This window comes from Polyodon spathula, chromosome 7, assembly GCF_017654505.1.
Source record: "Polyodon spathula isolate WHYD16114869_AA chromosome 7, ASM1765450v1, whole genome shotgun sequence".
In the NCBI taxonomy this organism is placed as follows: domain Eukaryota; kingdom Metazoa; phylum Chordata; class Actinopteri; order Acipenseriformes; family Polyodontidae; genus Polyodon; species Polyodon spathula.
This window is the reverse complement of record NC_054540.1, coordinates 22,637,037-22,653,790: the sequence shown is the minus strand read 5'-3', so window position 1 is coordinate 22,653,790 and position 16,754 is coordinate 22,637,037. Positions and strand designations below refer to the sequence as shown.

Here is a 16,754-nt window from a genome sequence, read left to right as displayed (position 1 = left end):
GTACTGGGGCGGGACAAGAAGAGGAGAGAGAACGGTAGTTGAGTGTGATACAGTTGTTTTCCTTAACAAAAAATATTAACTCTGAATATTGGTTTGATTTCTGTTAAAACTAAAATATATCCTACTCATTTATTTATTTATTTTTTTCTCACTGTAATTTATCTGCTTGTTTGTAATTTCTCTGTAAGAGAAACCAAGAAACCAAAACTAAAATCTTCTGAAAGATTTCTAAGCAAGTTCGTTCTAGATATATATATATATATATATATATAGATACACACACACACACACACACACACACACAACACACACACACACACCTGGAAGAACCGTAAGAATAAACTTCAGTACGGTACCTATTAAGGTTTTGATGATATTACTTTTATAAACCATAATATTGAGGTAACCTATTTTATAGAACTCCAATGTTCAGGTGGTCTAAAACCACTTAATTTCAGCATACAAACTATAGTTTTTCTCTGGGTTCTACCTCTTTAAAATTAAAATACAGTTGTGTGGCTCAGCTACAAAAAAGAAAAACATCTGAACATATGAGAAAAAAGTGATTTTTAATAGTGCATCAAATATGCAAAAACATAATGGTTCTTCAACAGAAACCTGCAGTAAAAAATAACTACTATAGATGGAATAGCATACTCAAATTATTGTCCATAAACTCTACAGAAATAAATTAAATCACTTAAGGTGTTTTTATAATAGCCATTCACCAAAATCATCATGTATGTCCTACAGATATCTCTTTCTGGCCAGGAGAAGCTGTGTGTATCATGGCTGCCTCAAAGTTGTCATTGAGATGCCCTATACAGTCTGCTTCTCAGTGCAGAGTAGTTTTCACATGAAGCTTGTGGGACAAATTCCTATCAATCAAATCAGCTTCAAACTACTGTATGGAGATCTCCACATCCCCTCAAAGCAATCAACCATATTGAAGGCTCTACACAATTATGAAGAAAACCATGATACTGTTTATAGAGAGCTTCCCACAATGCTTAAAATGGAAGAACACGTTCTGAGTAGACTAACATTTATATTTTGAATAAAAAATCACCCTCATTTAATCAAATTTCTGATATAACAAACATTGGTGGCAAGCCTGTATACATATTTTCTGTTTTTCACACCCACAAGTAGTTCACAATTTAATATACAGTGCCTATAGAAAGTCTACACCCCCTTTCAAAATGTTCACCTTTTGTTGCCTTATAGCCTGGAATTAAAATGCATTCAAATAGTTTTTTTTTTTTTTTTCATTTACATCCTACCCCACAACTTCCATGTGAAAAAAATATTCTAGAAATTTATAGAAAATTAATTAAAAATAAAAACTGAAATAACTTGATTGGATAAGTGTCCACCCCCCTTGTAATAGCAATCCTAAATTAGCTCAGATGTGCCCAATCGCCTTCAAAATCACACACCAAGTTAAGTGGCCTCCACCTGTGTTAAATTATAGTGACTCACATGATTTCAGGATAAATTCAGCAGTTCCTGCTGGGTAGTTCATTTTAAAGCAAAGACTCAACCATGAGCAACAAGGCGCTCTCAAAAGAACTCCAGGACAAAGTTGTTGAAAGGCACAGATCTGAGGATGGGTATAAAAAAAATATCAAAGGCCTTGAATATCCTTTGGAGCACGGACAAGACGATTATTAAGAAGTGGAAGGTGTATGGTACCACCAAGACCCTGCCTAGATCAGACCGTTCCTCTAAACTGGATGACCGAGCAAGAAGGCGACTGATCAGAGTGGCTACCAAGAGGCCAATGGAAACTTTGCAAGAGCTACATGCTTTTATGGCCAAGACTGGTCAAAGTGTGCATGTGACAACAATATCCCAAGAACTCCACAAATCTGGCCTGTAGGGTGGCTATAAGGAAGCCAATACTCAAGAAAGACTACCTTGAATCCTGTTTTAAGTATGACAAAAAAAATACTCAGGAGATTCAGTAGCCATGTGGAAAAAAGGTTTTGTGGTGTGACGATACTAAAATGAAACTTTTTGGCCTAAATGGAAAGTGTTATGTTTGGTGCAAACCCAACACAGCGCATTACCCAAAGAACACCATCCCTACTGTGAAGCATGGTGGTAGCAGCATCATGTTATGGGGATGTTTCTCATCGGCAGGGACTGGGGCACTTGTCAAGATAGAAGGAAAATGCATGGAGCAAAATACAGAGAATTCTTTGAGGAAAACCTGCTGCCCTCTGCAAGAAAGCTGAAACTGGGACGGAAGTTCACCTTTAAGCATGACAACGACCCAAAGCACACAGCCAAAGCTACACTGGAGTGGCTAAGGAACAAAAAGGTAAATATCCTTCAAATCTAGGCGTGCAGGAATCTCTGAGGCACTGACACAACAAAATGTGAAAAAAGTTTGATAGTCCATATTCATATTGTTAGAATATTTGGAATATATGGTACTTTCAGTGGAGAGATATTGAGCACAGAGTTTAGGTGGGGTATTTTGGAATTCAGGGTCTGCCTCAATAAACTGCAGATTGACTAGAGGGAGAGCAAATATGACCATTTATCGGCATTTGTGAAGGGGGTCCTCTGTTCGGTTCTGCTCTGCTCTGCTTGGTTACATGGGGGGGATGTGAGAATCTCAGAGATAACAGATGTAAAACAATGTTTGTGAGGCTTGGAAACTTGCCAAGTACCCAGGTATAGTGGGGAGGGGTCTTAAATGATGTCATTGTAGGGGCGTGTTCTATGATATTCAAAAGTGATTGCAGCCATTTTCTGTTGCGCAGATTTCATCTCCTGTGACTCAGAGCATTTGTCTCTGCTTTCTTCAAATAGTTATATTCTTGTATTACAGCAAAAAACATATTTTTGACTTCACTAATATTGTTTTTCAGTTGTTTATCAATTATACCTTACAATATGAAGGTGAAAAAATACCAGGGACTGGTCTTGGGCCTTACGAGGAAGACTGGTACTCTGCCACAGGGACTCAGGTGACAGTTATTTGAAAGGGATCTCATTAATTTTCATCAGCAACAGATCATTATCAACACAATTTGAACGGGGACACAATTTGCTCTGGCCTAGTAATTTGATGTTATTCTAATGAGCGTCCAGTGCAAAGGACCACAGAGTTGGGTTTTAAACTAATACTAACAACAATATTTAAGCCTAAAAAAAAAAAAAAGGAAAATGTATATTTTATATACTGTATACATATCATGATATCAAGGCATTATATCCTGAGCTTCTTCAACCAACAACCATCATAGAAACATTAATCAAATTCTAACTAGATTTTCAAATGCATCAATTCTATGTAAATGAGACCTATTATTCAATTACATTCAGTCAGCATTAACCTGTGAGTGGGTTAGTCATTGTTGACACTACACCTGCAGAAGTGCTTGTGTTTTACGCAGATCCAGTAATTCAATGAGCATTTTAAAGACTGGATACTTATTGCTGTAGCAGTTTCTGCAACTCAGTCCGCGATTCAGTTTTGTAAGACAGTGGAGCCAACTGAGGCAGCGGGTGATGGCAGCTCAGCAGGAAGCAAACAGCCTCCCTTTGTTCAGACAGTCACAGGTTTTCAACCTGCTTGGTGGCATCACAATGATAACCAAAACTGCATAAGTGGAAGAGATGACAAGCATTTGTCACGGAGAACCATGAGGTATCTATACTTAATCTTGGCCAACAAACCCCCTGCCCCCCAACAGAAATACAACATTTAGAAAGCAAACTGGTGTAAAAAAATATATCTATTTGCCATGTGAAAATGACGTGGAACATGTTGGACAATATAGAAAGATACTACTGAATACTAAATATGCAATGCTATACATCGAAAGAAATGTCTATCATTCACATTTAATAATTAATCTGAATACTAAATACATATTTCATTTCTAATTCACATTGTTTCTCATTATTTATATTGATGTTATGGGGGGAAAGTACATTGATTTCATGTTTTCTTTTACTGACAATCAGTTAAAAACGCATCAATTTATTTATAACAATACAAAGAATATAGATGGAAAACAAATGGCGCTTGTTTCTCCTGGATGTTTGATAACATTCTTCAGCAGCGACTTTTCAGCAGTCAATATTTGTTTTATTACTGCAGCACACATGAGACTATCACAGTTTTTCTAATTTCACTTACCAGGCCATTCAAATGGAAAAGGGTGTTAGAGAAAACATGAAAGCAGGGCCTCAGTTCATTACTGCCAGATAGATTAGACCCATAAATCAGGAATTGAAGCAACTGCGTCACAAATCAAAAACAATTCTGTTAGTTCCTGGTAAATAATGTATTGTAAACCGTGAAGGTCAGACTCTTCCAATACACAACCATTTCCACAAGTCAGGAACACTTCTAACTAAGACTATAAACTATTATCAGATTTACGGCATCTCCCCACCTAGTGTTATGTTTGTTAACAGTTAAATCGTCTAACATTTTGCAAATATTTAGCTCAAAACATGCATTTTTCTCTAAAGGAAGGTAAGTCGATTAAGAAGCAGCATTTTCATTTATTTTGGTGGCATCTGATGTCATCAATCAACAGGGTGTTGAAAATATACATAAAAGACCCCAATCCCAGCATTTTAATTCTCAAAATACCCTAACAGAAAAATAATGTGCTCCATCCAAGCAATCACCTGAACTAAATTTCTACAAAGGGGTTTGTTTAGTTATAGGCATGGCTCTACACTAACTTTTTTTTCCAGTTGCCCTACAGGCCAACCAGAAAAAAATCCAGGTTGCCCGGAGTGAAACTTAGGTTGCCTGAAAAAAATAAATAAACATTGCTATTTTCTTAAAATGTATTATTTATTTACCAAGCAGACACCCTTATCCAGTCCAGCAAACATTGAACATTTCATTATGATATACAGCATCACTTTCAGTCACAGATATACGTTGCATCAGTTCAAACTTTCATATAGTCTGGCCGACGAGCCCTTTGCCCTGCTCTCCACCATCTGTTAACTGCACCTGCAGTGTCATATTTATTTTGGCTTGGTCCATTCACGAATATGAACATTAATTTTGAAAGCATGTTGACTGAAAGTGAAGACTTGCTTCATACAACTGGATCCTCTACCACATGCCGCTGTGGAGGGAGGGATCACCAGTGAAACTTCTATTAGGTGGAGCAGGTTGGAAAATCGATTCTGCAGAACAGGGTCAGCAAACATGTCCTTCCGCACATTGCACCAGTGGGATCTGGGTGTGTCGAAACAGGACTTCCTCCATACTGCAGCCACTGGATGAGAGCACTTGTTTGAAGTGCTCATATAGGTAGGCAACAGCTTTTTTGCCATGTAATACAATTAGAAGGTAAGATAAAAGCGTAACTGCGGCATGCGTTGTCGTTGACATAAGTAGATCCCACATCAAGTCTGTTGCTCACGTGCAGATAAACAATCTCAGAATATTTTGTGAATGGGAGTTCTGATTTTGCCACAAAGTACGTTGTATTAAAAGGTTTAGTGACTTGAGCCAATAGCTCCTTGTCCATTTTTACAAGATGGTCGAGATCGTTTCGGGTTTAGCACTGGACACTCTCAATGAAATTTCCTTTGCTCTTGCACACTCACGACGACGTTTGGAGGCACGCTGTTTCTGGACATTTTGTTTTCTAAAATGGTCGCTTCCTATTAAGAAAGTGCCTCCAGTCTCTGCCAATGCAGGATAGCTTCGACACATGTTGCAGAACATTCTGTTATTGTCCTCATTGTACCCAAGCTACGAAAACTCCTCTTTCCACTTAACATGGAATTTGCATTGCCGTTTCTCCTCATATGAAATCGCTGCATCCCCTTTACCGGCAGCCTGTGGCACAGCAGAGACTGATGATGTCGAGGGGATACAGTCCTCTTGTTGATCGCTGCTTTCCTTCGTTTCATTGGAAGGGATGAATCCAAATTGAAAAAGCCTCCTCTGACTTTTTTTTTTTTTTTTTTTACATACGCGGTTATACTGGAGCGAACCGGACAGTTTATACAGAAAACGGTGAGAATGTTGTGTTTCCGTCAATGTCCTGAACGTCTAATCGAATCGGATTATCAGGTCATCCATGTAGGGAGCAAGAGAGGAGCAGTAGAGAAGTCAGTTTAAATTCTGTTTTTATATTTAGACAGGTTCTGGTCTGATAATGAACAAAATTGTGGTTGCCCGGCTCGGGCAACTAATTCTCTCTGGCTCCATTTTCAAGTTGCCCGAGGCTGAATTTTGGTTGCCACGAGCAAACGTTAGTGTTGAGTCCTGCTCTGTCCATGGAGCTCAGAGCTCAGGGAGAGATGTATTCGGTTAGCACATGCATATTGATTTTCTTGTACAACATATCATTATTTGTTAAAAATCTTACTCCCTTTTCTTAAAGAATACCTTTACATTTGAGTGACAGTGTCATCCTGTCCTAGGCACAACTTGACAGTTCAACGACAAATTGAATACATTACAGTCCCCAGGGGGTTATGCAGTGGTGCTATTTAAATACATCACCAAGGATAGGAAAAAGAGATAAGCTCCACCAATGTGGAAGTATACAGTATCAAATGATCACTCTTGAGGCTAGTCAGTGCTATATATGTATTACACCATAGGGGTCTATTTTAATGATCTCAACAGTAGTGTGTCTCAGTATTACCTCCTTAACATTTCTAAACTTTACTGTTTGCAGACCATCATTTATTTATGTATTTATTTATTCCAGGTAGTAATGTTATTAAATCTGTCAGCACTGGTATACACCAGCAGGATTAATTTTGTTAAACCATTGTTTTAAATCCAAAGAGCAGCTATGCATATCCCTTACGTCTTCGCGTTTGCCCTCAAAATTTTTGTATGCGTTATGATATGACAAATTATTAAAGTATTCCTTTTGTAAAGTCACAAAGAGATACACTATACTAGGTAAGCTCTATAGAACACTGTGTTGTCTTCGTTTAGGTCATTTTTGGGTTTTTTTGTTGTAGTAAAGTATTTCTAATTTTAGGATAAAAGGTACCAGTGTTTGTTTTGTTTGTCGTGTGCGACCAAAACAACGACATCCACTCTCCCGATGCCAGAAAGGAGAGTAAATGAAATGTCTCCATGTGATACTTATGAACACTAGAAATTGGCACACCATATGTAGGCGAAATATTTATTTAAAACTATAGGCGACGAAAACTTGTTGGTTGACAAAACAAGTTAAGTAGCAGGAGATAAAGGTGCAAAGGACAACATTCTCCATTTTGTACTCCTATCCGACTTGACGAAACACATCACAAAGTCCAGGATGGTCAATTTATTTAGACTATAGACGTTCAGGGGACTCGTACACTGAATATCGAAATAATTGGTATAATATGATAATGTGGCGGAGATTTTTCATAGGGGACCAAGTTTTGGAATCGCTGGGAACCAATATCTAGACAATAGTAGTTGTTTCGACAAAAAGTTTTGACAAAGTTGGTGAACTTTTGATTGAACATATAAGCCTTGACAAAGGTTTGTGTTACAAGATGTCAAACCTGTCGAAAGTAAACAGTAGAAAGCTTAACACAGATGTTAATTACATACCCCACATAATAAATGTAACACTATGCCGACCTATGCACTGTATTTTGTGAAATGGTGCGATGGTAGCACCTGACACAATAAATAAGTGTAAAATTGAGACTGGAGAGTAATAGAGGGAGCAAATATTTCCATTATTACAATCAGGGATAACTGATTTAACCGCAACCATAAATAGACAAGGGCCTCATAATTTGTGTCGTACACAGGGTTTTTTGTCGAATATTAAGACTTTTTTGTTCCCATTTGGAACATACTTTTTCCTTAGGGAGATATTACTAGATCTTCTTTGCCTCGTTGAAACATATACTGATGGTTCTTTCTGATTTATTTTTTTTCGCTTTGCGTGATAACTGGTATGGGACGTCCGAGTCTGCCCGCAAGTGTAAACAACATTTTAATCATTGGGTCTTGGTGCCGTTCTCGCGCTGTTGTACATTATCTCTGGTTGTTACTGGAGTTAGGTAGTAGGGTAGACTACTGATCTACTTTATAAGAACTCGTGTTTTCTGTATGAACATTGATTACCGTGTTATATCAGGTTTATTAGCTATACAGTAATAAATACGACAAAACACAACCGCGGGGCCTTGGCTAATAATCTTTCTTAAGCACTATGTTGCAAGGGTATGTTCTCTGATTTGGAAAAAAGACATGCCAACGGATTACGCTTTGATCTCTGTTCGACCTTGATTGGGAGACCCAAACAAAGTATCTAAGCGGAGCACAAACTCTCACTCTATTAGTGCGCTCACCCGAATTGTCTTGTCTTCCTCCGAACTCTCTCCAGCCCCACTATTCTTTGGTAGGGAGAACCCCTTTGTTACTTCTCTCGGGTCCCTCTATCCGCCGACCCCTACCCTTATTTCTGTTGATGGTCCCCCGAGCTGGATTGGCAAGGGGGACAGGATAGGCATAGTGAGTTGGTAAGTATCTAAGTGTGTATTGAGTTTTGCCCTTTTTCTTTTTTCCAAGTGTAATTCCTGTCTCGCCAGCAAAATTAGTTTCTGACATACGGTCTTATAGGGGGGGAGTGGGGGCGCGTGGTCTGGTGGGCGGGAGGGCCCTGGGGCCCCATGGGAAAGGGAGAAGGCTTAGCAGACTTCGGGCGCGTCTTTCGAGTTAGTACGGGGCTCTCCTTGTGTTGTCTGGAGGCAAAGAAAGTCGGGCTGTGCCGTAAGGTTGGTTTTTGCTGAGTTAGCACGGGTCAGTTGGGCCGCGCCTAACCGAGGTTCTGCTCATGGAGGCAGGAATTTTCGAGTGGGGCGGGGTTTGGGGTGGGGGGAAGCGAAAGGTTTGGCGATTGGGGGAAGAGAACCGGTCGGGCGAGCACAGCATGAATGGTACCTCAGAAGGACTTCCCTGCAAAAAAAAAAATTGTATGTGAGGTGGTCTCCCCGTGTGTTCTGATGCGAGCGTGCAACCGGGAGAGCGTTGGTAGCTTTTTGTCGTCGGCAGCGGTTTAGTTGGTAGGGATTGGGGAGAAGCCGAGCGAGCAAGGGAGTGGGTGAGGAGAGGAGGGTTTAGTGGGTAGAGTAAGAGGCAGTATTCAGACGAGGGCGGCGCTGGAGGAGAGGTAGAGTAGAGAGGCGTGCGGGCCTGAGTGGGTAGCCAGTGGAGGCCGCGAGGGTTACAGGGGCGCGTAGGGGGGTCACCCTAGGTGAGGTGCCAGGCCGAGCAGTTGTGCCAGGTGGTTTTCGAGAGTTAAGCTGTCGTAGAGGGAGGTCGGCGCTGAGGGTATCTGCATATTCTTGGAGTAGCGAGGGGAGCTAGAGTTTGACCTAACTCGACCTGCTGGACATATGTATGGACATATTTTTGTTTGGGCCCGTTACCACATCCCCAGACTTTTCTCGGATTGCCTTTTTAGTCGTATGCTACCGAATGTTTGATGGTGTGTGTTATTTGTTTACAATGATAAAATACCTAGATCGACTTATTTAGAAACTGTGTTATACCAAAGATCACTTTTTCAGGAAAGTTCAGGCAATCAAAGTTCTTTTTCTTTCTTTGTCTTTTGGATCTTTATGGTAAATAAACACAGGACCGACAATCTGAGAAACATTGTTTTGCTAACGGCAGATCTGATCCCACATTTAGAACCGAAATCCTGTGTTTCCTTTTTTTTTTTTTTGATCGTTTTTTTTTTGACAACACAAACTTTCTGACCGGTTGACATGTCATTGTTATCGTGTCAACTAGGTCTCCCCTACGTCACCCGACCGTTGATATTCTTCTTTATATGCAAATAAGTCTGTGGACTGGTTCAAATTTTGGGGTAGCGTCGATATATTGTGTTTCTAGATCGCTAATATATCAGATTGGAATTAACATTTTGCTATGGGGGACCCATTGGGTTGGGGGGGGAGACTCTTGTAACAAACAATATTTTGGTGGTGCAACAAGTGTAATATTATTCTGATAAACGACATTTATAGTCTTATTACTTCTTTGGCGGGGCGAACTTAACTGTTAGAAATAAGTCATATGTCATTCAATAAGAAAAGTTAGAAGTGTTTCATGACTAGGTCCAGATTGAATTGAACATCTTTATTCAGTATACAGTAGTTCTTTCAAGACTTCACACTGATCAGCATTTAAACTGTATATTTAAAAGTAAACAGTAAAGAAATGAAACAAATTAAAAGTACACTTGCACGCTGAATAATTACTTGCTCTTTCTCTTGAAAAAACATATCCAGCATAGACTGCGTCATATTTTTCTTGCTTTTCCTCAATGCACGCTGTTTCAATCTTGTTACCTCCTCATGCCTGTTGCCATGGTTGTAGTTTGTGTGAAGATGGCAACGGTTGCATACGTCACACATGATTCGCACTACAATAGGTTATCTATGAATCAGCCTTATCTTTGAATTGGCCTACCAAGATCTTCGTTTTCACTGAGAGAATAACAATAACTACCTACCAAGATTGTTTTAGAGGGTAGATTTGTAACAAAGTGATTGTTGTTGCAAAGGCAGTGGATGTTCATTAATAGATACTTAGTCTGGGAATTCCAAACTTAACGGATGGTTTGGGACCCAGCAATAAAGTAGTACTCTCCTTATTGGGAATGGAGATTGTTTTCCTGGGTAGATTTTGTAAAAGTGATTGTTCTAATAGGGTGGTAATTTCCATTAAAAAAAAAAAAAAAAAAAAAAAAAAAAATATGCAACGAAGGTTTCCCAATTAACATTCGGTCCCAAGCAATATCACTACAATGATAGATATATAAAGATATATATATTATATGATAATATTATATAGTATATATAGATACCCTATATATCTATATTATATATAATTTATTTTTCTAAATGACATTTAATGTTATCATATGTACCATTTTGAATAGACATTAAAAATGAAATACACTGCTACCAAATTTGTAACAGGTCTCGCACAGACTCAATTTAAAAATATGTCTATTTATTGTGAATCACACACTAAAGCAGCTCAGTGCAGAATCATAACCCTCTTATATTCCACTTTACAGCAGTCTCCCTTACTTACTGCACACCTACAGTCATTTGGAAAGGGAAGTTAAATTGCTACTTCAGCCATATAGTTTTGTTCTGCTTTTCTACAAAACACAGATTCTCAAACACTCCCAGAATGCAATACTCAGTATGTTGTGAGATGTGTCCCCTAAGACATCCTTGTGCATTAAAATCTGATAGTAGCAGTAACACCAGTGTCAGCAGCAGTAATGTCAGCAGCAGTAACACCAGTGTCAGCAGCAGTAACACCAGTGTCAGCAGCAGAAACACCAGTGTCAGCAGCAGTAACACCAGTGTAAGCAGCAGTAACACCAGTGTCAGCAGCAGTAACACCAGTGTAAGCAGCAGTAACACCAGTGTAAGCAGCAGTAATGTCAGCAGCAGTAATGTCAGCAGCAGTAACACCAGTGTAAGCAGCAGTAACACCAGTGTCAGCAGCAGTAAACACAAGTGTCAGCAGCAGTAAACATCAGTGTAAGCAGCAGTAACAGCAGCAGTAATGTCAGCAGCAGTAATGTCAGCAGCAGTAACACCAGTGTAAGCAGCAGTAACACCAGTGTCAGCAGCAGTAACACCAGTGTCAGCAGCAGTAATGTCAGCAGCAGTAACACCAGTGTCAGCAGCAGTAACACCAGTGTCAGCAGCAGTAATGTCAGCAGCAGTAACACCAGCAACAGCAGTAAAAGCAGTGTCAGCAGCAGTAAAACCAGTGTCAGCAGCAGTAACACCAGTGTAAGCAGCAGTAACACCAGTGTGCAGCAGTAACACCAGTGTAAGCAGCAGTAACACCAGTGTAAGCAGCAGTAACACCAGTGTAAGCAGCAGTAATGTCAGCAGCAGTAACACCAGTGTCAGCAGCAGTAATGTCAGCAGCAGTAACACCAGTGTCAGCAGCAGTAATGTCAGCAGCAGTAACACCAGTGTCAGCAGCAGTAATGTCAGCAGCAGTAATGTCAGCAGCAGTAACACCAGTGTCAGCAGCAGTAATGTCAGCAGCAGTAATGTCAGCAGCAGTAATGTCAGCAGCAGTAACACCAGTGTCAGCAGCAGTAACATCTACGAATTCGCGTTTGTAAACAGCACAATCAAATGGTATGCCTTCTTTTGGCTATACAGGGTGTTTTGAAAAGAACTCATGTTGTAGTTCAGGTTTTGATGGTTTCACAAAAAGACTGATACATTCCAGCACATCTTCAAAGAACTCTATCTCTTTTTGTACTTGTACTGGCGCAGTGTGATCAGCAGCATTATTATGAATGTTTGAGGTTTCCTAAAACCGAAAGTCCGCCACTGAGTGTGTTACACAAGCAGACAAAGTAAAAAGAGTTTATAGATGCAGCCATGGAATTGTTTAATCAATCCTCAAGCCATGTCAGTTTATGGCATAAAAAAGCCAACGTATAAGTAGTTAATTTACAGCACTGTCTGTGTCCTCAGAGGCTACAGACAACATCCATTCCAAACAACACAATTGTTTGAAATCATTTACTTCTGAAACAGCTAAAATTATGCAAACAAAATGTCACCATTAGAAGTAGATTCCACTGAAGATTCTGTTCTTACTGCTCGCTCTTAACCCTTCTACAGCAGGAAGGGGCGCAAATGCACCCCAGCGAGTTTTAATTAACATATCTCACGACTCTTTAAAGACTCTTTACACGTGATTAAATTTTAAGCACTTTCCTTTATTTTGGAACGTCCTTATCCGATAATTGTATGCAGTACGTTTGCACCCCATTCTGCATTCCATCAGAAAGCTCTGGTTATGTTCCTTTCTGATGTAATGTGGTTAGCAATATGTATATCATGGGCAGTCATTTGCATGGCAAATGATACAGATGGTACTGAAATACAACACCACACAATTAAATTAAAAAACAATTCATTGTTAAATGGTGGAATAAATATGTTTTTATTAGCTGCTGTATTCCCTCAGGTTTACAAATATATGTACTTGCAGAACACATTCCGTTACATACATTAATAATATGTCTAAAATCTGTTTCTCATACAGTACACGTACCATACAAAAAAGCCTCTTTTAAGACAAAAAACATAAATACATACCACTAGGATTGGGAAATCCTGTCTGTCATGCAATACTACTCAGTTTCATTTCGAAATCATATTAGAAAATGCAACATACTTCTTGCAGTGCATTTGTAGTTGCTAAAATATATCAACTTGAACTAACTAGGCCTAGGAGAATACAATCCCATTTAACACAAGTGTGTATTTTTCATTGCACAATAAACACACGTACAAGTTGGAGGACTTGTAATAAAAGTTAAAAATGACTTAAGCTGCCTCTTTTTGTAGATGGAAAGCTATAAAAAAAAATATGTAAAACTAAGTAGTACCTGCACTGATCAATATGGAACAGATTTTTTTTTTTTTTTCCCACACACAGAAATCCATGAGCCAGTTAAGCCATGGATTATGATCCTCTTATGAGCCATAGAGACAAATAGATGATCAAATTTTGAACCGGTGCTTAAATTCTACAATCCCTACATGTTTGTGTACAATATGGGAAAAAAGAACACTGCATACGCTTGCTGTAACTGATGATAATTTTGGGCGACCCCTTACAACTGAAATACTACAGCGTGCTGCACTTTTCTCTCCTCTGACTCGCAGCACGCCATGTTCATCTTTCTCCAGTGTACTGACTGATGCAATGTAATGACAAAAACTGTTAAACCTGCCCCTGACCTTGCTATGCCCCAAGACAGATTCGGATGGATTGGTTTGGATTTCACTCAGCTCGACAAATAGGTAATGGAAACCCACTGGCCCTCATGCCCTAGAGCCGCACGGCTCAGCTGTGCCAGTGGAATAGGGGTATTTGAGAAGCAACCTTTTTTGTAACCAACACCAAATCCAAATTAGCTTCATGTCAAACAAACAATAAGACAAGTCTAGAATTATCTCAGCAACTCCCCAGTTTCATTCAGTTTATAAGCAACTGATTTAACCCACATAGTCACAATGCTCAGAGGTCAATCTCCTATCAAACATTACCCGTTTTCAAAATGCCAATACGTATAATTGCAAATTGTGTTTTGGGTAAAGTATGTCATGATGTTAGCCTTTTTAAAATTATTCTAAGCAATTCGAGTCTACTAAGACCCTGCATTGTATGCAGATAAATTAATACTGTATTTATTAAATTGAAAATATTTTTTTCTTCACATTTTGGCCAAGATTGCACTAAATCAGCTGTGAAATGCTTTACATGTAGAAATTATTTTCTGGGCGTTTAGCGATACAATGTGTTTTCATATATATATATCACTTATATATCATATCACATATATATATATATATACATATATATATATATATATAGTGATCTACAGGAAATCTGTTGCACACAGGGAGTGTATGACAAATGTAAGTAACACACTACAATTTAAGAAAGATGATTTCTAAAATGTGTTTCATACATTTGTAAGGGTTATATTTACTGTTTGATGTACATTATAATTACATTTTGTAATGATAAATAAACCTCATATGAGGCATTGCATGTATTTTAAACCCAACTCCAGTAAATCTGACTCTCACATCTCACAAGAGCTCCCAACATGAACAAAACTGGACCCCATCTGATAGACAGTGCGTTCCTATAGAGATCACACTTTTATAGGGTGAATATGGTTACCGTTTAGTATATTAGGAGAGCCAGTAAAATGATAAGACCTCTCATCAAAGGCACTAAAAAGGTTACAAGATGTTTTGAAACTACACATTCAATCAACTATAAAAAGTTATATTTTTTAACTTGTAAAGCTCAAATAAAAAGAAAACAACTATGAAGTACAGCAGGTATTATTTGAATAATGAATTTAAAATGACATTTCTTTTTTTTTTTTTTACTCAAACAGTTACAAACTGGAGATTCACCTTTCAGTTGCTTTAAACTGTCAAATAAATAGTTACTGTACCATGAAAGCCTCCTACCCAATTTTGTCAAAGTTATAACTTGGTTAGTATAGTACTGTCTGTTGGATAGTGAGCAAGGTTCACAATACAAAAACTAAAAATGTAACCAAACATACACTGTACAGCTATAAGCAATACTTCTTAATTCCCTGGCAGGTTAGAATATTTAAAATCAATACATCAAATCTTAAATTATCAAAAACAATAAATCTTATTTGTGTGTTTATCTTACTCCAAAATCCAGCAGTGAGATTCAGCAGCTGGTTGCTTCTTTCAATGTAGACACTGTATGTTCTAAAATATATTTGAATGCATTGAAGACTTCACCCAGCTAACACACAAATACCATGGAAAGGAACCACAGTGGTCTGCACACGTTAGTACGTGCATGAAGGATGCATTTCCATTACATATTCAAGCGCAAATTCAGAGAATTCAAATAGTGAACACTTATTCACTATTTGTATAACTGATAGTGCCAGAGGTAAAAATAAATAAATAAATAAATAAATACCTGGCATGTCTGGCTAGCAATGTGATCTACAAACTGGTGGTTGAAATTTTGACTCCTTGAAACAAATCTGAATATTACTGTACCACATGTATCCTAAGAAAACCACATATCTAACCATCTAAAACTGACTTTAGTGAAACAGGCACATCCTTGAAATCCGTGGAAGGGAGTCATTACATTTCAAAATGAGTCACTAAGCAATTGTACAAAGATTGTGGGTACAATCAGAACAGGTCATGTTATACTGTGCTGTTCCAAAACCCAAATGTTGCTTCACCTCTGTTTACCAGCAACCATTCAGGGTGAATAAAGATTAGTCCTAAACAATGGATGTAACCAAGCTACTGAGCTCATGAGGGAAGGGCCCAGCCTTGGAAATATCCACCTGGACTCGTGGGGCATCTGCCCAACAAGCCCTGTTGAAATGTGACAAGGTAGGCTAACCCTAGATGGTTTTCTTTCAAATGCAGCTCTTCCTTTGTGCCCTCAGACATGAGCAGCAAGGTACCACCACAAGGATTCTAACCAGCGAGCTCCAATGACTTACTCTCCATTTCCACAGAGATTAATTTTCATTAAACCTATAAAAGGCCTAAAAACCAAACAACACTTGTCAACGACAAACTGAACCAGCCTCTTGGAACAACAGCACATGCTGGCATTTTGTTGTCCATAACAAAGCAAAAAAAGGCTATGTGACAGTGTTCGAGAAGGGAGCTAGATTACAGTTGCAAAGATGATTAATCAAACCCAAACTGTACTCACACGGCACTGTCCGGAGGTAGAGGTTATCCCGGATGATCTGCTGAAGCTCGTGGTCCACAGAGCTCTTTTGGAACCGTAAATTGAGGTAGTGGCGAAGGTCTTTGTCTACAATGCCCCCTGCATTCCAAAAAAAGTTAAAAATAAAAAGGAACAGTTACATTCGTTGTAAAGTAGAAGAACAGTCACACTCATGCTCTTGTGATTTAATCTGAGTGACAAAAAATAAAAAATCATCTGTAATACAATGTTGTTTTACTTAGGTTTATAAACCACAGTAGAAACTGATTAGATAATAGCATCAAAACCCTGGCTGCAAAGAAATCTTTTAGGCCTCCAGTCAAATTTTTAGTTACCTTACACAGGAACAACAAGGAGGAATAAAAGCATAACCTGTAATGGGGGGGCTAACAGGTTAGTTTCACAGTAAGTTAACATGTGTTTAGTAAAACTTACATGCATG

At 38.7% G+C, this 16,754-nt stretch overlaps 1 protein-coding gene across 1 annotated transcript in view; it reads right to left on the bottom strand.

The window, feature by feature from the left end:
* The window catches only part of LOC121318358 (membrane-associated guanylate kinase, WW and PDZ domain-containing protein 2-like), a 208,162-nt gene extending 191,755 nt beyond the window's left edge, over positions 1-16,407 (bottom strand). The window contains exon 1 of the mRNA XM_041254921.1: positions 16,295-16,407. The gene's annotated coding sequence lies outside the window, so the exon portion shown is untranslated. The remainder of the gene's footprint in view (positions 1-16,294) is intronic.
* Between the last annotated feature and the right edge of the window lie 347 nt (positions 16,408-16,754).